This window comes from Corvus kubaryi, unplaced genomic scaffold (assembly GCF_017639235.1).
Source record: "Corvus kubaryi isolate FWS band 111438036 unplaced genomic scaffold, C.kubaryi_AGA036_p1.0 split3-37374, whole genome shotgun sequence".
NCBI lineage: Eukaryota > Metazoa > Chordata > Aves > Passeriformes > Corvidae > Corvus > Corvus kubaryi.
Genome location: NW_024582090.1, coordinates 576,697 through 592,572, shown reverse-complemented (window position 1 = coordinate 592,572; position 15,876 = coordinate 576,697). Strand labels below are relative to the sequence as shown.

The 15,876-nt window shown below is 48.5% G+C and overlaps 1 long non-coding RNA gene across 9 annotated transcripts in view; it reads right to left on the bottom strand.

The window, feature by feature from the left end:
* Nucleotides 1-3,132: 3,132 nt before the first annotated feature.
* LOC121658791 overlaps nt 3,133-15,876 on the bottom strand; it is a 31,745-nt gene continuing 19,001 nt past the window's right edge. For 5 of the 9 annotated variants that reach the window (XR_006014045.1, XR_006014046.1, XR_006014040.1 and 2 more), the window contains 3 exons: nt 15,664-15,842; nt 10,205-10,396; nt 5,902-7,705 (listed from right to left, as the gene is read on the bottom strand). This is a non-coding gene — a long non-coding RNA (uncharacterized LOC121658791). Of the gene's footprint in view, nt 7,706-10,204; nt 10,397-13,211; nt 13,420-15,663; nt 15,843-15,876 lie in introns of all 9 variants that reach the window. The other 4 variants (XR_006014043.1, XR_006014041.1, XR_006014044.1 and 1 more) reach the window with 4 other exon arrangements.

The following is a 15,876-nucleotide window of genomic DNA, read 5'->3' as shown; positions in this document are numbered from 1 at the left end:
AGGTGACACAAGGGTAGCCCTGAGTGGCCTTGAGTCCCCGCCTCCCTCATCACCCTCCTCCGCCCCTGCGCTGCTCACGCCCAGCCCCAGCAGCTGCCTGAACTCTGACCGATGATTTTCTCTCCACGTTCTGACCCCGAGGTGAACACCACTAATCAAAGAACTGCTGTGAGAGACAGAAATGTGCTTTGGATTAAAATGTACAGAATCTGCAAGTTTCTTACCAATAAGTATCTGCACCACGCTCATCAGGTCAATGCCAAAAGCCACAGTCATCCCCCAGTTCATCAAGTTTAACCTTTCCCAAGTTATTATTCCCATAATTACCTGTATTAAATAACTGCACTGAAGCACTACAGCCACAACCAACTAAAAAGTAGAGCACAGCGAGGCAGCCCTGAGTGCCGAGTCCTCCAGCACAGGAGCTCACCCGGGATGGATGGACCAGATGCCCGTGGTGCCCACCCGTGTTGCCGTGGCAACGCAGGCACCATAAGGAGCCATCCTGCGCAGCAAAGGCGGCTGCACTGCTGCGGTTGGAAACACCACACAGCGCTTCTTCAGCAGACTCGAGGGTGGTTTATTTTTGGTTGAGATACCCGCAAAAGAATAATCAAGGAACTGAAAGCTGTTTTCCCCTGTTTGATCTTTCTTGACCCTAAAACATTAGAAAAAGGTTAAGCACTTGGCCAGTTTGGGACAGCTGAGCCTGGGGTGCCCAAGCAATCTGCACCAGAGAAGAGTGACATGTTTCTGCAAATACCTCACAGGCAGCAACTGCAGCTTTACATCGACACCACAACAAGCTCTTCTCCTGGGAAACGTTCCCATGTTTATTTTACTCCTCCAAGTAAAAAATGTAAATGTTCTTTTTTCCTCTACATCTTCTGTCTTTGCTTCTCTGTGTTTTGCAGAGCATTTGTCACCCTGCTGGGTCCCACGGCAGCTCTGATCTGTAAGTGTGATCCAGCCTGTTCTCACAGGGTGCCAGTCCCAAAACCCACCAGAAGCAGCCCTCAGGGAGAGCTGAACTCCCACACGGCAGAGTGAGAAACCTCCTGCTTTGGAAAGTGAGTGCCTGGTGCTGGCAGACCCCTCTCTGGGCATGGGACAGCCAGAGAATCACAGAACCATTTTAGGCTGGAAAAGACCTTTAAGCTGATGGAGTTCAATCGTTAAAGCAGCACTGCCAAGCCCACCCCTCCTCACCCTCCTCCCCAGCAGCAGCCTCAGCCGTACATGCAGGATTGGAACCCCAGAGCAGGGTGCTGCAGGGAGAAATTGGCTGTGTTGGAAACCCATGAGCAGCTCTCACCACCCACCTTGTGTCATCACTACTCCCCACCTTCATTCCCATTGCCTCTTCTTCAGAAAAAAAGTGCCTTTAAAACTCCTTATCAACCTACAAACTATATTGAGATGGGAAAACACACCACTGCAGCTGGTCCACCCTGCAGCCCTCCCTGGCCTTACCTCCAGCCTGGTTCTGGACCAGCCCCTTCCTGGCAGGTGCCCAGGACCAAGGTTGGCAGGCTGATGGGGACACCAGCACCATCGGGGTGGCCAGGCCACCGTCCCCCAGCATGGGCTGGTGCCAGCACTGGTGCCCCAGCCCCACTTCAGCAGCCACTCTGCCACTCCTGCAGGTCAAAAGAGATCTTCCCTCCAGCTGCCTGATCCATCACCCGCCAGGGACTGCTGGAAGCTGTCCTGAAGGGAAAGAACACCGGGCTCTCTGAGGTGATTCATTGCCACAGGTTTAGTGCGGGCTCTGAAAAGACACAGTTTAAGCTGCAGGTCTCCAAAGCATCGCTCTGACAAAGCAGCTCAGCACCCTGCTCAGATAACCTTCCCTACTGATGCAGAAGCTGGATGCAGACTTGCTCCTGCAGACTGCCTGGGAATGAGGAGAACACCACGTGTGCAGCCCCAGACCAGGGCGAGGGGGAGCTGGAAATGCCACTCACGGCAGTGACGAGGCTGCGCCACCCACACCCAGACTCTGCTCCTGGCTCCATCTCTCTGGGGGAAGCACTGAGAGGGATCCAGGATCAGGCTTAGCTGGCAGAGACCCCGGCAGCTGGGAAAAAACGAACTTCTTAACTGAGGAAAAACATCCCAAACCCTCCTGTTTAGGGGCCACGAGTGCTTTCCCTCTAAGCAGAAGGACACCTGCTCACAGGTGAGGACAGCACAGATCCATCAATGAATCTGGGTCTTCACTGACTGCAGCCAGCACAGCCCCACTCCCTCATCCTCCTGGAACCCACAGCACCCCTCATCCTCCCGGAACCCACTGCTGGCAGCCAGCTCTGCCCCACTCCAGACATGGCAGGGAAATGCCAAACCCAAGCCAGACCTCTCCCACATGGACCCAGTGTCACACAACTCCTGACACCCAGGCTGGTGCTACTAAACCAAAAAAATAATCAATTTGCTTAAAAACATGCTCATGACCTCACATTGAGTCATTTGCTCTACACTGACCATCATTTTTGTTTTGTTTTCCCAAGAAAATCTTCAAAAGATCCCACTTTCAATCCAGTACGAGCAGGAAAACTTTCTGATATCTCAAGGACATATGAGGAATGGGAAAACTGCAGCCCACAGGTCTGAGACAGTGCTACTTTTCACTCTTTTGAAGCGTGACAAGAAACAGCTCCTAGTTTCTGGTTCTGAGAAAAAAATCGATTTTTATCCTTAGCAGCTTTCTGTGTGGCTGTGCTGAATAACACATGGCACAACTCTGCGTAGTTACCATATGGAAATGATGAATGAATATGAAATGGAAGGAGCAGCAAAAGTCATTTTCCCATGGCCTTGAAATGCAATGGGAACTCAGCTGGGAAGGTGAATGAGAGATCTGAGACACCAGCACAAGCCTCACCCAGTCTGTGCACAGACCACATGGAGGGGCCCCAGTGGATAACGCTTGGACTCGAGGATCTCAAAGGTCCTTTCCAACCCAAAGGATTCTACAATTCTAGGTTCTGTTCTGCCCTTGTAACAAAAACTAAGAGCAGCACATAAATGAGATGCTTTTTCTTTAGAGGATGAGGCTGCTTTGAAACTTCAGGCACAAGTTAAATTGGAAGGCAGTTACTTCAGAAATCTTAGAGCAGTGTGAAGGAGTTGCCAACAAGAGAGAATGATTTATTCATGATCTACAAGGAGCTTACGAAAGGAGGGAGTTGCTCCTCTCCTTTCCCCCCAGGCTGCACACTCTGCCTTGACACTTGACCAGTCGAAAGTCCATTAAGAGGTGCTTCATTATTGATACTGTAAATTGATTAAAGATTAAATTAATTATACATGTCCACCCAGAACCCACGGCAGCATCCCTGAACCCTCTGTTCTGGACAGCCTCGCTGAGCCTCTCCCCAGCCCCAGCCATGCCAACGAGCAACTTGTTACTATAAATATTGTCATGTCATGCTTTGCTATGGAGTGCTAATTTTAATATACAGGAGTAATTGCACCCAAACCCTCATTCAGTGCCTGGGAGTATTTTGGACCATTACACACAAAGCCTCATGGAACAACTGCCATTATTTTGCTTTTATGTTCAAGAAATTTTTCCAAGAGGTTGGGGGTTGTTTTCGTGGCTTTTTTTTTTTCTACTCTGAAGCCATTATTTGCCCCCAACTGAGATTAATAACAGCAGTTTATCACACCACATGCACTCATCAGCCTAGGGGAATACTCCCTGATTTGTTGGTTTTTCTCTTTTCTCCCATAAAATGCTTCATCAGTTCTGACAATGTAAAAAGTAGATCAAGAGTGAAAATTGCAGTTACCACATGATCACACTTCCCATTCTCTAGGATGAAGTCTGAGTATTGATTCCAGTTATTTTTGTGACAGAAAATTTGCTTGAACTCCTGCTCAAGTCAAAGGAAGGATCCCAGTGGACTCAGCCAGTGCAGGACTTAGGCAAGAACTTTCAGCAAACCTGCAGAACTAATTAATTTTTTAAGGTCAAGACTTTTTTTCAACAGCAAATTGGCTTGTCAAGTGAATACCATTTCTCCACAGAAAGGGCTTCTGCAGGGAAACACTTCGTTCCCTGCCGGAGGATGGCAGCCTGAGAAGAGAGGGATGCTCAGAGGCAGAAACGCCGCTGGGGCCGCTCCTCCCGGACAGCCCGGCCCGGCCCCCGAGCCCAGGAGGGAGCGCTGCCCACCGAGCCGCCGTGGGTAACGAGCTCGGGCTGCAGAGGAGACATTCCAGCCTCCAATCCTTCGCACATTATGCAGATTTCCCACCATCCGTCCCCGCTTTCTGGGTCAGCGCTCGCCTCCGGCCCAGGGCTGAGGAGCGCGGCCGTGCCGAGCGAGCCTCAGCTCCCAGCTGGTGGGTCACACTGCTCTGGGTCTGGGCACGTTTGGGAAGCACCTGTGTGAGCAGCAATCTGCCTTCAGACAAAGCCATGTACCTCAAAGGATGCTGTTCATCAGCCGCTTGCTTCTGCAAGAGCAGCACAAACATTTCCCTTATTTGCACATCTTTTCCGCACAGAAACACACCTTCCCCAATGTCAGTCGAACAGCCACACAGATAAGAATTTGTTACTGCCTTGTAACGCTGGTAACACTGAAGCTGATAAAGAGGGGAGAGAAGGAGTGAGGCAGGAAGCGAGAACGAATCCCCCCTGCCCTGGGCCCCGGAGCTGCCCCGGCGCGGTGACAAACGAGGGCGTCGGGAGCGGTGTGCGGCAAACACGGCGATGATGTGTGCTTCATGAAGTGTAGCAGCACTCCCGAAAAGGCTGCAAATGTCACAAGACCCACTCAGGCAGGAAAACGGTGCTATTTAAGGAGTATCCCGGCTCCACAGGCGGAGAGGCGCATGGAGGGGAGGGAAGCGCTGTCTGGCAGCCGCATTTTGCGATTATGGGTGTAAGGGGCAGGTCAGGAAACAGCAGAAGGGAGAATTTATACCCTGAGTGGCAAAGGACAAGCTGTGCAAGGAAAAAAGAAGAATGAGGAAGGAAATAAAATAAAATGGTAGCATCCAAGTGCAGCAGAGTGCCAGGGGATGGGCATGGCAGCCTGGGGTGAGCCCACTCAAAAGCCACCTCAGTGCCACCTGCCACCATCCTCCTGGCTTCTAGTCCATCTGTATTTGAAAGTTTGGACTGTACCAGCTCCATTATTTTGTTAGAGAGAGGAGATTCTGGGAAGTGATGGTAGTGACAACCTACAATTAAACTGGATCTGTTTATATTTTTAGCAGAATCACTGTAATGATTATTTCTGACAAGCAGGTTGTGGAATACTTTACCCAACACATTTCCATATCTACCCATGGCAGAGGCAATGCTTTTGCTGGGCAGTGAGTGATCCTTGTCCCCACAGGACGTCCTGGCCAGGAGTGTTTGTGCCCCAGCCCTGCTCGGGGTCCCTGTTACACCTTCCCCCACGGCCCTGCAGAGTTCCCCACAGCTGCAAAAGCCAATTTCGCCAGCGTTACCTCCTGCAGGTCATTAATCAACAGCTTCAATTCCAGCAGACATTCCAGTAAAATAAATGGACAAATAAATTCATTCTATCAAGGAAAAGTGATTCATAACCACTTTTTGTTTGTATCCACAATAATGGAGGAAGATTCAGCTTTCTCCAAATATTTTTTTTGCTAACATTATGAGACAAGTATATCAGTAGGTTCTTCCTGCATTGAAAGTACAAATACAGAATAACAAAAAAAAAAAAAAAAATCCATTCTGAGAGTCCTTATTGGGATTTTAGTGAATTTTTTAGATCACCATTTTTTAAATGATAAAATCACATTTCATGTTATTCTTCAACTTGGAATGTTTTCAAGGGACCAGTTTCATTTTTCTGTATTTTCCACAGCCCATCAAAAAATGCCATCAGAGCAACAGCAAAGTTTTGTTCTGGATTTCAGAGAGACTGACTTTTAATCTCTGTTGTGACACTGATCCATGCCTCAGCAATTCAGTTAGTCCCCTTGTGTCTGTTTTCAGTCCTCTCAGTTGCTTACCTTGCCTGCTTAATATTAAAGTTTTCCAGAGCAGGTAATATCACTTACAGGCTTTCTGCAGCACCCAAAACACTGGGCCCCTAATCTACACACTAATACAAGGTAAATGGCTCATTTCCAGGTAATTTCTTTTGCATATTACAATGAAAAGAAGTTTTCAATACTGAAAAGACAACTGGGCTGATTAAAGACCAACCCCTGGAGAAGGACAAGCTCTGTTCCATCTTCAAGGATGCGTTTTGAAATTATAGCTCCATTCAGCAGCTGGGAAGAGACTGGAATCTATTATTCACCAATCAAGTTGTCATCGCCTGGAAGATTAGATGGCGGCCCAGGAGACAGAGCCAGCAGAAGTTTGTAAATTTCTCGAGAATAAATCACAAAACACAAAATGCAACTTAAGGAGGGCTTGGTCAGGGAAGTGGAGGGCATGGAGGGAGAGAAGGCCCCAGAGGCCACCACCAAGGGCGTGTGACACACGGTGTGTCAGGGCGAGCAAGTGGCCCTCAAACACACTCACAAGGGAAACCCAAAAAGCACAGTCTAAATAAAGTGTCATAAGGTCAGAAGGAAGCCCGTTGAACATCAGCAGCCCCAGGACAGTCACCGGTGTCCCCTGTGAAGATGAGACGCTGATGGACACCCTCGGGGAGCTCCTGCTGCCTTCTGGGCTGGAGCAGAGGAGACGCTGATATCATTTGTGGGTGATGGGAGGCTGGGAGTGATTGTGAGAGCTCTGGAGGACAGGACCAGAATTCAAAGTGCTCTTGATGCCGTGGGAGTGCTGTGAAATCAGTGAGATGAAGGCAGTTACAGGATGCCTAGAGAGGAGAAATCACTGCACAGGCAGAAAATGGAGAACATCTGGCGAAGCAGCAGGATGGCAGGAAAGGCTCCTTCGGTGCCTGAATAGGAAACAGCAGCTCTGAAGCAGAGTCTGACCTGCAAAGAAGCTGCCAGAGGACAAGGACCAGGACAGGGCTCTGGAGATCAGCCACTTCGAAGGGCTGGAATGAGCCCCTGCTCAGCTGGCACCCACCTTTGCTCCTGGGAACGCTGTGACAGTCCCGGTGCCAGCCGTGTCCAAGGACATCCCCCCTGCCCAAGGCTGTGTCCCCATCACAGCGGAGGGCACTGGGAACCCACGGGTTGGAGCAAACCACAGGGAACAGGAGACTCTCAGGCACTCTCACATCTTTCCTCCCAAGTCTCTTGGGCCACCCCAAAGTGACAATTGATGTCTCCTTCTCCCAGAGCAACCCCAGGCGCCCTCATGAAACAGAGGAATAAAAGGAACAAAAGACATTTTAAATGTGTGTTTTCAGCAAATATGTTACAAAACCATTTCAGATCCTTCACCCTGAGTATCCCATTATCAAAACATAAACAGTCATCTCTCAGCCCTTAAAACAGCTGGAATTATCTTACCTGTCCTCTCCATTATTCTTGGTGACAAGTGAATGGTATAAATGCCCCCCAGCCCCTGGATAAATAACTTCCCACACAGATTAGGTTACATGATACAGTGCTAACAAACATATCCATGAAAAGGAAACAGACGTGCTAATCTATAAAGATTTAGATGAAGGAAGAAGCCATCAATCTGTCAGGAGTTATCAGGTTGTGTTTCTCCGTGTTACTGCAGAGATTTCTTCTTAAACTCTCTACCCTCGCTGCTCTGGAGATTATGCAGGAATTGCAGCTGGAACACAATTTTTCAAAAAAAAATTAGGACTCTACTAAAAAGGGATCCATCCTGCAGGTATGAAAGAATGCCTTGGCAAGGAAACACTCTTCTCTTTGAAACTTCTATTTCCCTAATTAAGGAAGCCCTTACTGTGGATTTAACAGCAGGAATAAAGGGGGAAACAGACAAAAGCAACATTCCAGCACTGCTACCAAAACAAACAAACAGGGGCTTCAGAGAAGCTGTGCCATGTGTATTGATGAACATTTCAGGCTGGTTTTTGCTATTGTTCCACGACTTTCTTTTCTTTGCAGCTCAGAAGACATTTGTTGCTCCCCCAATCCGCTCAACACTTCGTAACTCAGGTGGTGTCACACCAGGACTTGCCCCTCCTGGGGACTCTCCATCACCTTGGGGGAAATGAGGAACCAAGAACAGCCTCCCATCTCCACATCAATTAGAAGCATTTATACACTAAACAACTGGATGTTAAATTACAGTGATGCAGCTTTAGTCCTCCTGACGCCAATGGATCAGTCACGTGAGTGATCACCAGGGGACGTGATTGTGGGGTCACTCAATGGCACTGCTGCTGGGGGAGTCCCACTGCACTTGAACAGTGATGGCCAAGTCCCACAGCCCATTCAGGACATCAGGTTGACTGGAATGAGACTGAAATCCTAGAACTGTAGAATGGGTTGGGTTGGAAGTGATCTTAAAGCTCATCTCTTGTTCCACCCCCTGCCATGGGCAGGGACACCTCCCACTGTCCCAGGCTGCTCCCAGCCCCAATGTCCAACCTGGCCTTGGGCACTGCCAGGGATCCAGGGGCAGCCCCAGCTGCTCTGGGCACCCTGTGCCAGGGCCTGCCCACCCTCACAGGGAAGAATTTCTTCTCTAGGAAATACTGGCTCTCGTAAGCTGTAGCTCCATCCTCCAATCCACTTCTAAGTGCAATCCAGAGGCAGGTGACTTTCAAGCATCTTCATGGTTTAGTTCAACTAGAAAAGGTGAAACGAGGTGGATGACAACCCCTTTGTAATGCCATTAGATTAAAATACATTCATATTCATACTTCAAATAATCATTGTAAAATTCCTCTTTCCAGCAAGCTGAGATCCCCTGCGCTGCTTTTTCAGTGGGAGTTAACAGAGGTTTACAGGGTTCCCTGGTTTGTACCAGCTCCTCTGGGCACACACTGGACATCCACAGCAGTAACTGTGGGGCTCTCACAGCCCCTGTGATCTGCCCCTCCACCCTCCTCCACACACAGCAAACCCCAGTGACAGGTCAGGGTCAGGGGGGAGTAACAACAGATTCTTTGAGAGATCTGACTGCAGGTCCCACATTTGATGTTGGCCAGGAATCCATTCTGTGGCTGATGGAAACCCAGCAGTGCTTTGTGCAGCCCCTGGGGGGGAGCATGGCCCTTCCCTGGCTCCGAGCTGGGGGGTTTGTTCAGCACTGACTCACTGCAGAAAGTGCCATCTTCATCACAAACAATTCCTCACAACAACATGAATTTCCTGTGAAACCTCTCATCCAAGCACTGACCAACCTCCAACCAGCTGAGTTGGCAAGAGCTGATCAGATCAAAGACTGAAGTGCAGTAGCCCCAGGCAGTAGAAAGTACAAAAATGCATCTACATCACTTCAGTGAATACTAATTCTACCTTAAAAATAAATTAGAAAAATAGGAAAATAACACCTACATCTCTGTGAATGCTCTAAAGTAACCTGTGAACTATATGGCTATGCCAGAACAGAGGGGGCACTGGTTTATAGGGTGAGCTAAACTGCCCTGCACCTCCCTGGCCATAGGGACAGCTGGGTTTGACAGTGGCACTCACTGCCTGTGTTTCCCGCAGTGACATACACAGGTTGGTTTCCTACAAATTTCAGAATCCTTTCCTTTGTGACAACCTTGTGAATCACTTTTAGAGGCAGCCAATGACATGTAGAATGTTAAGACATGTAGAACATTAAGGTTTTGTCTAAAATATGGGCAGTGCATTCAGATACTGCTGAGTTCCTGAGCTTTGATACTCTCCTGAGGGTGATGTGTCTGCTCTTGCTTAGAGCAGGCAACAGCACTCCCTCTAGCAAACTTCCCCTACACGAAAATCTCTGATAGAAAATAAACCCTGGTGAGCCCTGGCACAGGGTGCCCAGAGCAGCTGTGGCTGCCCCAGCCCTGGCAGTGCCCAAGGCCAGGCTGGACGGGACTCGAAGCACCCTGGGATAGTGGAAGGTGTCCCTGCCATGGCAGGGGGTGGGATGAGATGAGTTTTAAGGTCACTCCCAATCCAAACCATTCCACGATTTTATGATAATGGGGCAATAAGTGAATTCCCCATGTTTTAGAGAGCTGTGGATGTGTCCCTGTGCAGTAGCCGAGGGACTCATTCCTCCAGCAGGTACCCTGCAGCAGGGCTGGCTTTGATACTCACCCACTGTTGTGGGTGCGCTTCACTGCTCTGTTTTCAGCCTGACCTGTTTCAGCTCCTGCCTCACCTGCAGATGAGCCTCTCGCTGCAGACCTTGCATCAATGGCTGAAGTAATTCCACCTTTTTTCCAGAGCAGGGCTCCGAGCCCAGCCACAGCAACCGCGTTTGAAGTCTGCACAGCCCCGGCGTCAATACCATTCCCATCAGTCAGGTTAATGAGCACAGTTCATCAGCCCCGTCCCTTTGACTCCTTCTCTCCTGAAGGGAAAATAATGCATTTAACATGTCAGATATTTAAAAGGTTCTTTCATGTGCAGCCTCAGTTCATCGCTAATAAAATACGTTTTACTCCACTGTTTCATTCCCTGAGCATTCCATGCTGTACTGAATTTAAGATAGAGCTTCTTGCCACATTTCTTAGCAGAAAATAGACATCTGAAGACTCATTAAAGTCTTCCAGGCTTCCAGTTGCCCTCTGTCAGGTGGCATTAAACAAGTGCTGTAACAAAGGACAGCACCAAGCACTGGCAGAGCACTGGCAGGACCCCCATGAGGATCCCCCTGTCTGGGGCAGGGGCAGCCTCTCAACCCCCCCACCCCAGGCCATGAATTCTCCAACCTCCCCCTTTCTGGAGTGGCACAGAGTGAGTGACCCCCCCCCCCTCCACTGGGCAGAGGTTCACTGCAGGAACAGTGCTGAGCAGCCGGCTTTTCCCAAACACCCTGCTTTTCCAGGAGGAATTCATTCCTGAGATGAAAGCATCACTCACTGGCTTTCAGTCTTTGCTGCTGACAAGTTTTTTTAGAAAGACACAAACTTGAGGCTGTTTGTCCTAAGCCAAATGAACGTCATTCATCACCTTTGGAGAACCACCATCACTGCAAGTTAATGCCTCCCAGAGCTTCCTGGTTGCAAATTCCTTTATAATACAAAGTTAAAACCAACCTCTGAAATGCAAATAACCCAGCAACCTCCCCAAGATGATTTATGCCATGCTATCGTTTTCATGAAAATAAATTAAAAGAAGAAAATGTAATTTAGGGTGAACTGCATTGTATACTAAAATAAAATAGTGACATTGTGTCTGCAAAATGGAGCGCAATGTGTCGCTGCCATTGCTGCTGGAGCTTTAACCTTCCCAAACGTGGAGAAAGGGATTCTGATTTATTTAGTTTGATTTTGTATACAACCCGTTTTATGGCTTCGGGCACGTCCTGAAGAGACACGTATTTTGATTTCTTTATGTCGGTGTCGTTTCAAGGGAAGGCAGAAAGTTTGATTCTCAGTCAATGTTTGAAACAGAAAAGGAGAAAGAAGAGTCCCCTGTAAGAGCAAACCAACCGCAACCCTTGCACGTGCCCTGAGCGTGGGACGTGCCCCTGGCACAGCAGGCTTCCCACACCGGGGTTCGGGGTGTCTGGGGGAAACCACGGCACAGCCAGAGCTCGGGCTGCTCCCCGTGCCCGAGGAGCTGCACCTCCCTGCGCCTCACCCCACGGTCAGTGTTAACATTCGGAGGTTGGTTCTGCTCTGTTAAACTTTATCAAATGGAGGGGAAAGATCTATTTTGATGAACTGAGCAGATATGATAAAGCCAGATGGGGTAACAGTGCTCCACTCAGCAAAACTCCCGGGCAGCAGCAGCCTGGCCTCACAGCTCCTCACAGCTGCACTGCAGCCCGCTTTGGGCTGGGGCTAAATGGGGAAGAACTCCTGGAACTGTTTAGTGCCGCTGTGCCGGGAGCGCCCGGCTCTAAATGACAGAGCCGGGGGATGTCAGAGCCAGCCCAGCCAAAGCTGAAGCTTCCCCGGAGGGTTGTGTTCACTGCATAAATCTGAGCCCAGGGACACTGAGCCCCGCTAATTGCACAGAGCTTGTCCTGAGCTGTCACCAGACACTCCCAGCTCCAGGATGCTGCTGCGGGCACGAGATTGAGGAGGGACAAAAAGGCTGCCAGAAGCTAAAGCCTGACAAACAGCTTGTGCACAGAACCTGGGTGGGTCCTGTGGTCTCCATCCACATAAATCACCACTAGCAGTTTATAAAATCCCAGGGCTGATCTACAAGGCTTGCCAAGTTCCATTTTAAATCACAAATTTCATGCAAGTAAAGACACAGGCCTTAGTTTTATTTTTATTACTACTAATAGCTGTAAAAAAGAGCTGTGCTATTAAAAAGTAACAGCTGCTTACAAATGAACAGATCTTTTCTAAATCAGGGTAATTTCTCCTGGTAATGGTAAGACCCTGTCAGGTAATCGTAATCCTGACAGAAAAACGCTTCACCTTCACTGCTGGCCTCTAAGACAGTAAATCTGAGGCAATCTGTCTGGTTCTTAAAATATAATTCCTCTTTACTAGAACTGATCTTCTAAAACAGGCTGGGGAATGTGGCTCCTCATTCCTTCTTTTTCTCTACATTTTCACTTGTAAAGTCTCAAATCTGCTCAGGGTTGTTTTGTTCAGCCTCCAGTACAGATGTTTCTGCAGAAAGGGGAAACAGAAAAATATCACAAGCATCATCCAGGGACTGCAAAATCCCAAGCTCCAACCTGGATTCTGCCAGAGACAACGTGGCCTTGGGAAAAACCACCTCTCTTCCCTGCAGGACCTCCATCAGCTGCTCACTAATAAAATGGGATTGTAAAACTGCCCCATCTCAAAGGGCAAGTAAAACTGTGAAGGTGAACATTGCAATACAAGCGAGACACACTTTTATAACCCAGCAAATTCCCTTCCAGCCTCTCTTGTGGGAAGCAGCCCCATTTCTACATAAAAGCTGTGGACCAGCTTTGCCATTTGCAGACTTCCTTCAGCAGGCAGCAGATTAAAGCTAGCAGAATAATCCATAGCAATTAATTTATTCAATGAATTTAGCCTCATTTTCTGTTCCCAAAATGTCTGCAAGCTATTTACCATTTTTGTCGTGGTTTCCTCATTATTCACAATTATTGCACCGTAACTCTCGGTCTGTAAATTACTCTGGAACAATGGGCTGAGCGTGTTTTAGAAGCTCTTTGGGTTGGTTTCAATGTCATGCACAGGGCACGGTGGCTGCTGCTCTCTGCTCACCATTAAGGACAAGAAGAAAGGGAACAGATGGGGATCCAAAGAGCCGCGTTCACCAGCTGTGCCCAAAGCCAGCGCGGTCGCTCTCCTGAGACTCCCGGCTTCTGCAGGAGAGACCCTGGAGCCACTGGCGAGTCACCCCTCCACTGCTTCTGACACCGTGGTATTTCCAGCCCTTGGCACATCAAGAGTTCCTCTTTAAAACACGCCTCTAGAAAAAAATTGCATTTTTTGAGAAACGGCGCATTTTTTTGTGCCTGAATATTTTTTTATGTTGGTTTAAGTCTATGTTTTCATAAGCATTTCCATCAGCATGGAGAGTTACTGTAACATTAACAAATTCCCTTTAGTTTCAACCAAAAAAGGAGGAATCCTTCAAGGTGTTATCAGAGGGAGCCCCAGGAAGAGGTATTTTAACAAAAACAGAGCAGGGTTACTGGTGGGTAGAGGGGCTGCTGGCAAAGTCAGGGCAAGCTCCCAGCAAACTGGTGCTTCACAGAGGTTCTGAGACATCTTAGCATTTTAATGTGTTATTGGCTTAGCAAATAAATAAATTACAAAGTGCCAAAAGAGCTTCTGGAAAATACATTAAGGCAATTTGCAAATAATTGCAGTGAGTTGGGCTATTATGACTTTGACTTTTGAAGTATAAAATCTCCCAGAGATAATGATGATAATCATATTGAAAATAGTTGCCACCCTTTAATCTTCTAAGACTAAACAGAGATCTTGGGGAATTTGGGACCCTGTCACTCTAATTGAACATCTGACAGGAGCGTAATGAGGGTGGATGGCAGCGGGGTCGCCTGGGTGGCCGTGCAGAATCCATCAGCTCCCGGCACGGGGCGGCCGCTCCGACTCCTGCACGGGCTCTCATTTAAACAGCTCCATCACAATCACAGGGCTGTCAGAGACACTATTTCCAGGACAGATTTGGATCTCAGCACCTCGACTGCGCACGGAAAGATTCGCTGTTCATTTTGTGGACAGCTCAGGAAAAATGGCACCAAACCCCCGGAACCAAAGTCATTTGCTGACAATTCTGTTCAGGTGCAGGGAGCTTCATTTTTCTAAAGACAACAGAAATATATCCAAAATCAGCTGTGCAGAGCTGTTTCCAGCAGAAACCTCCTTCTGCCCCCCTCCATCAGTGTGGATACAAAAATGCTGCTAGCGAGGATTTTCTTGCTATTTTCTAAGCCTGTGAGAGACTTTTCTCTCTCACAGAAGAGGCAGCAGAGTATGGAAACAACCAAACACCTGCAGCCTTGAAAAGCCTTGTTTACGGTACAGTAGAAAAATATTTTGACAATGGATGTTTTAGGATTTTAGCCAATCACCCCAAGGGGTGGCTGATCCTTTGTCCAATTAGGCTATGAGGAAAAAAGTCTATAAAAGAGTTTGTAAAATAATTAAATAAATCAATCTTGCCGCACAATTCCTGCCTGCTGGAGCTTCTCTCCTCCTCTTCCCTACGGCTGTGGGACACAGTGATATACCCTAGGGCCTAGGACTGTGGTAATAGGTCAGAACACAGATGCTTTTCTTGCCCAGCCCTTTCGCTGGCCCAGGCTGGCAGCCAGGACGCTGCTCCTGCCCAGGACAGGGGGGTGCTGGGCACTGTCCACATCCCAGCACCCCCAGGAGCATCACTGCACCACTGAGGGCCTGGAGACTGAGAAGGGGCCATGGGAAAAGTCCAGCAAGGCAGGAGAGAGAGAGGGAAAAATACAAACTGCTTAAGAGAGAGCCCCACTGCAGGTTTAATGCCAGAGCTTTAGAATGCAACGGAAAAATCCCATTGGCTTCAGAAAAAAAATCAGCCAAAATCCATTACAACCTTTCAGCCTGGTCTCCATTTGCTTCAGTCCTTGTGCAGGTGCATCTAACCCAGAAGGGAGAGCTGGCTGCCTTTCTGAGAGGGGTGGAGGGTTTCCATGCAAGGACTTGGGGAATCAAAAATCTGAAGACCAAAAAAGGGTCTCCGCAGTTCCCAGACATCCCTGTCATCTCCAGGCCCCTGGAGTTTGGTTTTCCTTTATATCTAACCCTGATCAAGTGGTCTCACCAGCATTTGAAATTTCCTTTTCCTGAGTATCATCATGTTACTCAGCAATTCTGCCTGAGATGTCCTGGATGGATCTTCCAGTCCTTGGTGTCTGTGGCCTTGAAATGCTCAGAAAGAGTTTTTCTTCCCCTTAAGTCACCCTTCAGCCAGGCAATCCATACTTAATTCTTTCCTATTTCCTCACAAATCGCATCCCAGCTTTAACTGTTTTAGCAGTTCTTGGAATCATCTCCACCTCCGCAGCCCTGGCAGGTGAGCAGGGCCCCAGTGGAGGCTGACATGGATGCTCATGGAGACACAGCTGCATTTGCTCTGCACCCAGCACCTAAACCCAGAATCAGGCTGTACTTCCATCCCATGCAGTGTCAGAACCAGAATTTAACCTACCACTAAAATCTCTCTCAAAGTCTGTGTTTCCCACGTGATGCTCCCTCATCATAAGGATTTGATTTATATCCTTGGTAGTCCGGCTCCAGAAATGGCAGTGAGGCACTCTCCCCCTCTCCGCCCCTTCCAGGACCAACAGCTGATGGGAGAGCTTGGCTGTAGGGATGGGAAACGCCTCCCTGCAAGAGTTAGGTCAGGATGACAAATTTTAAT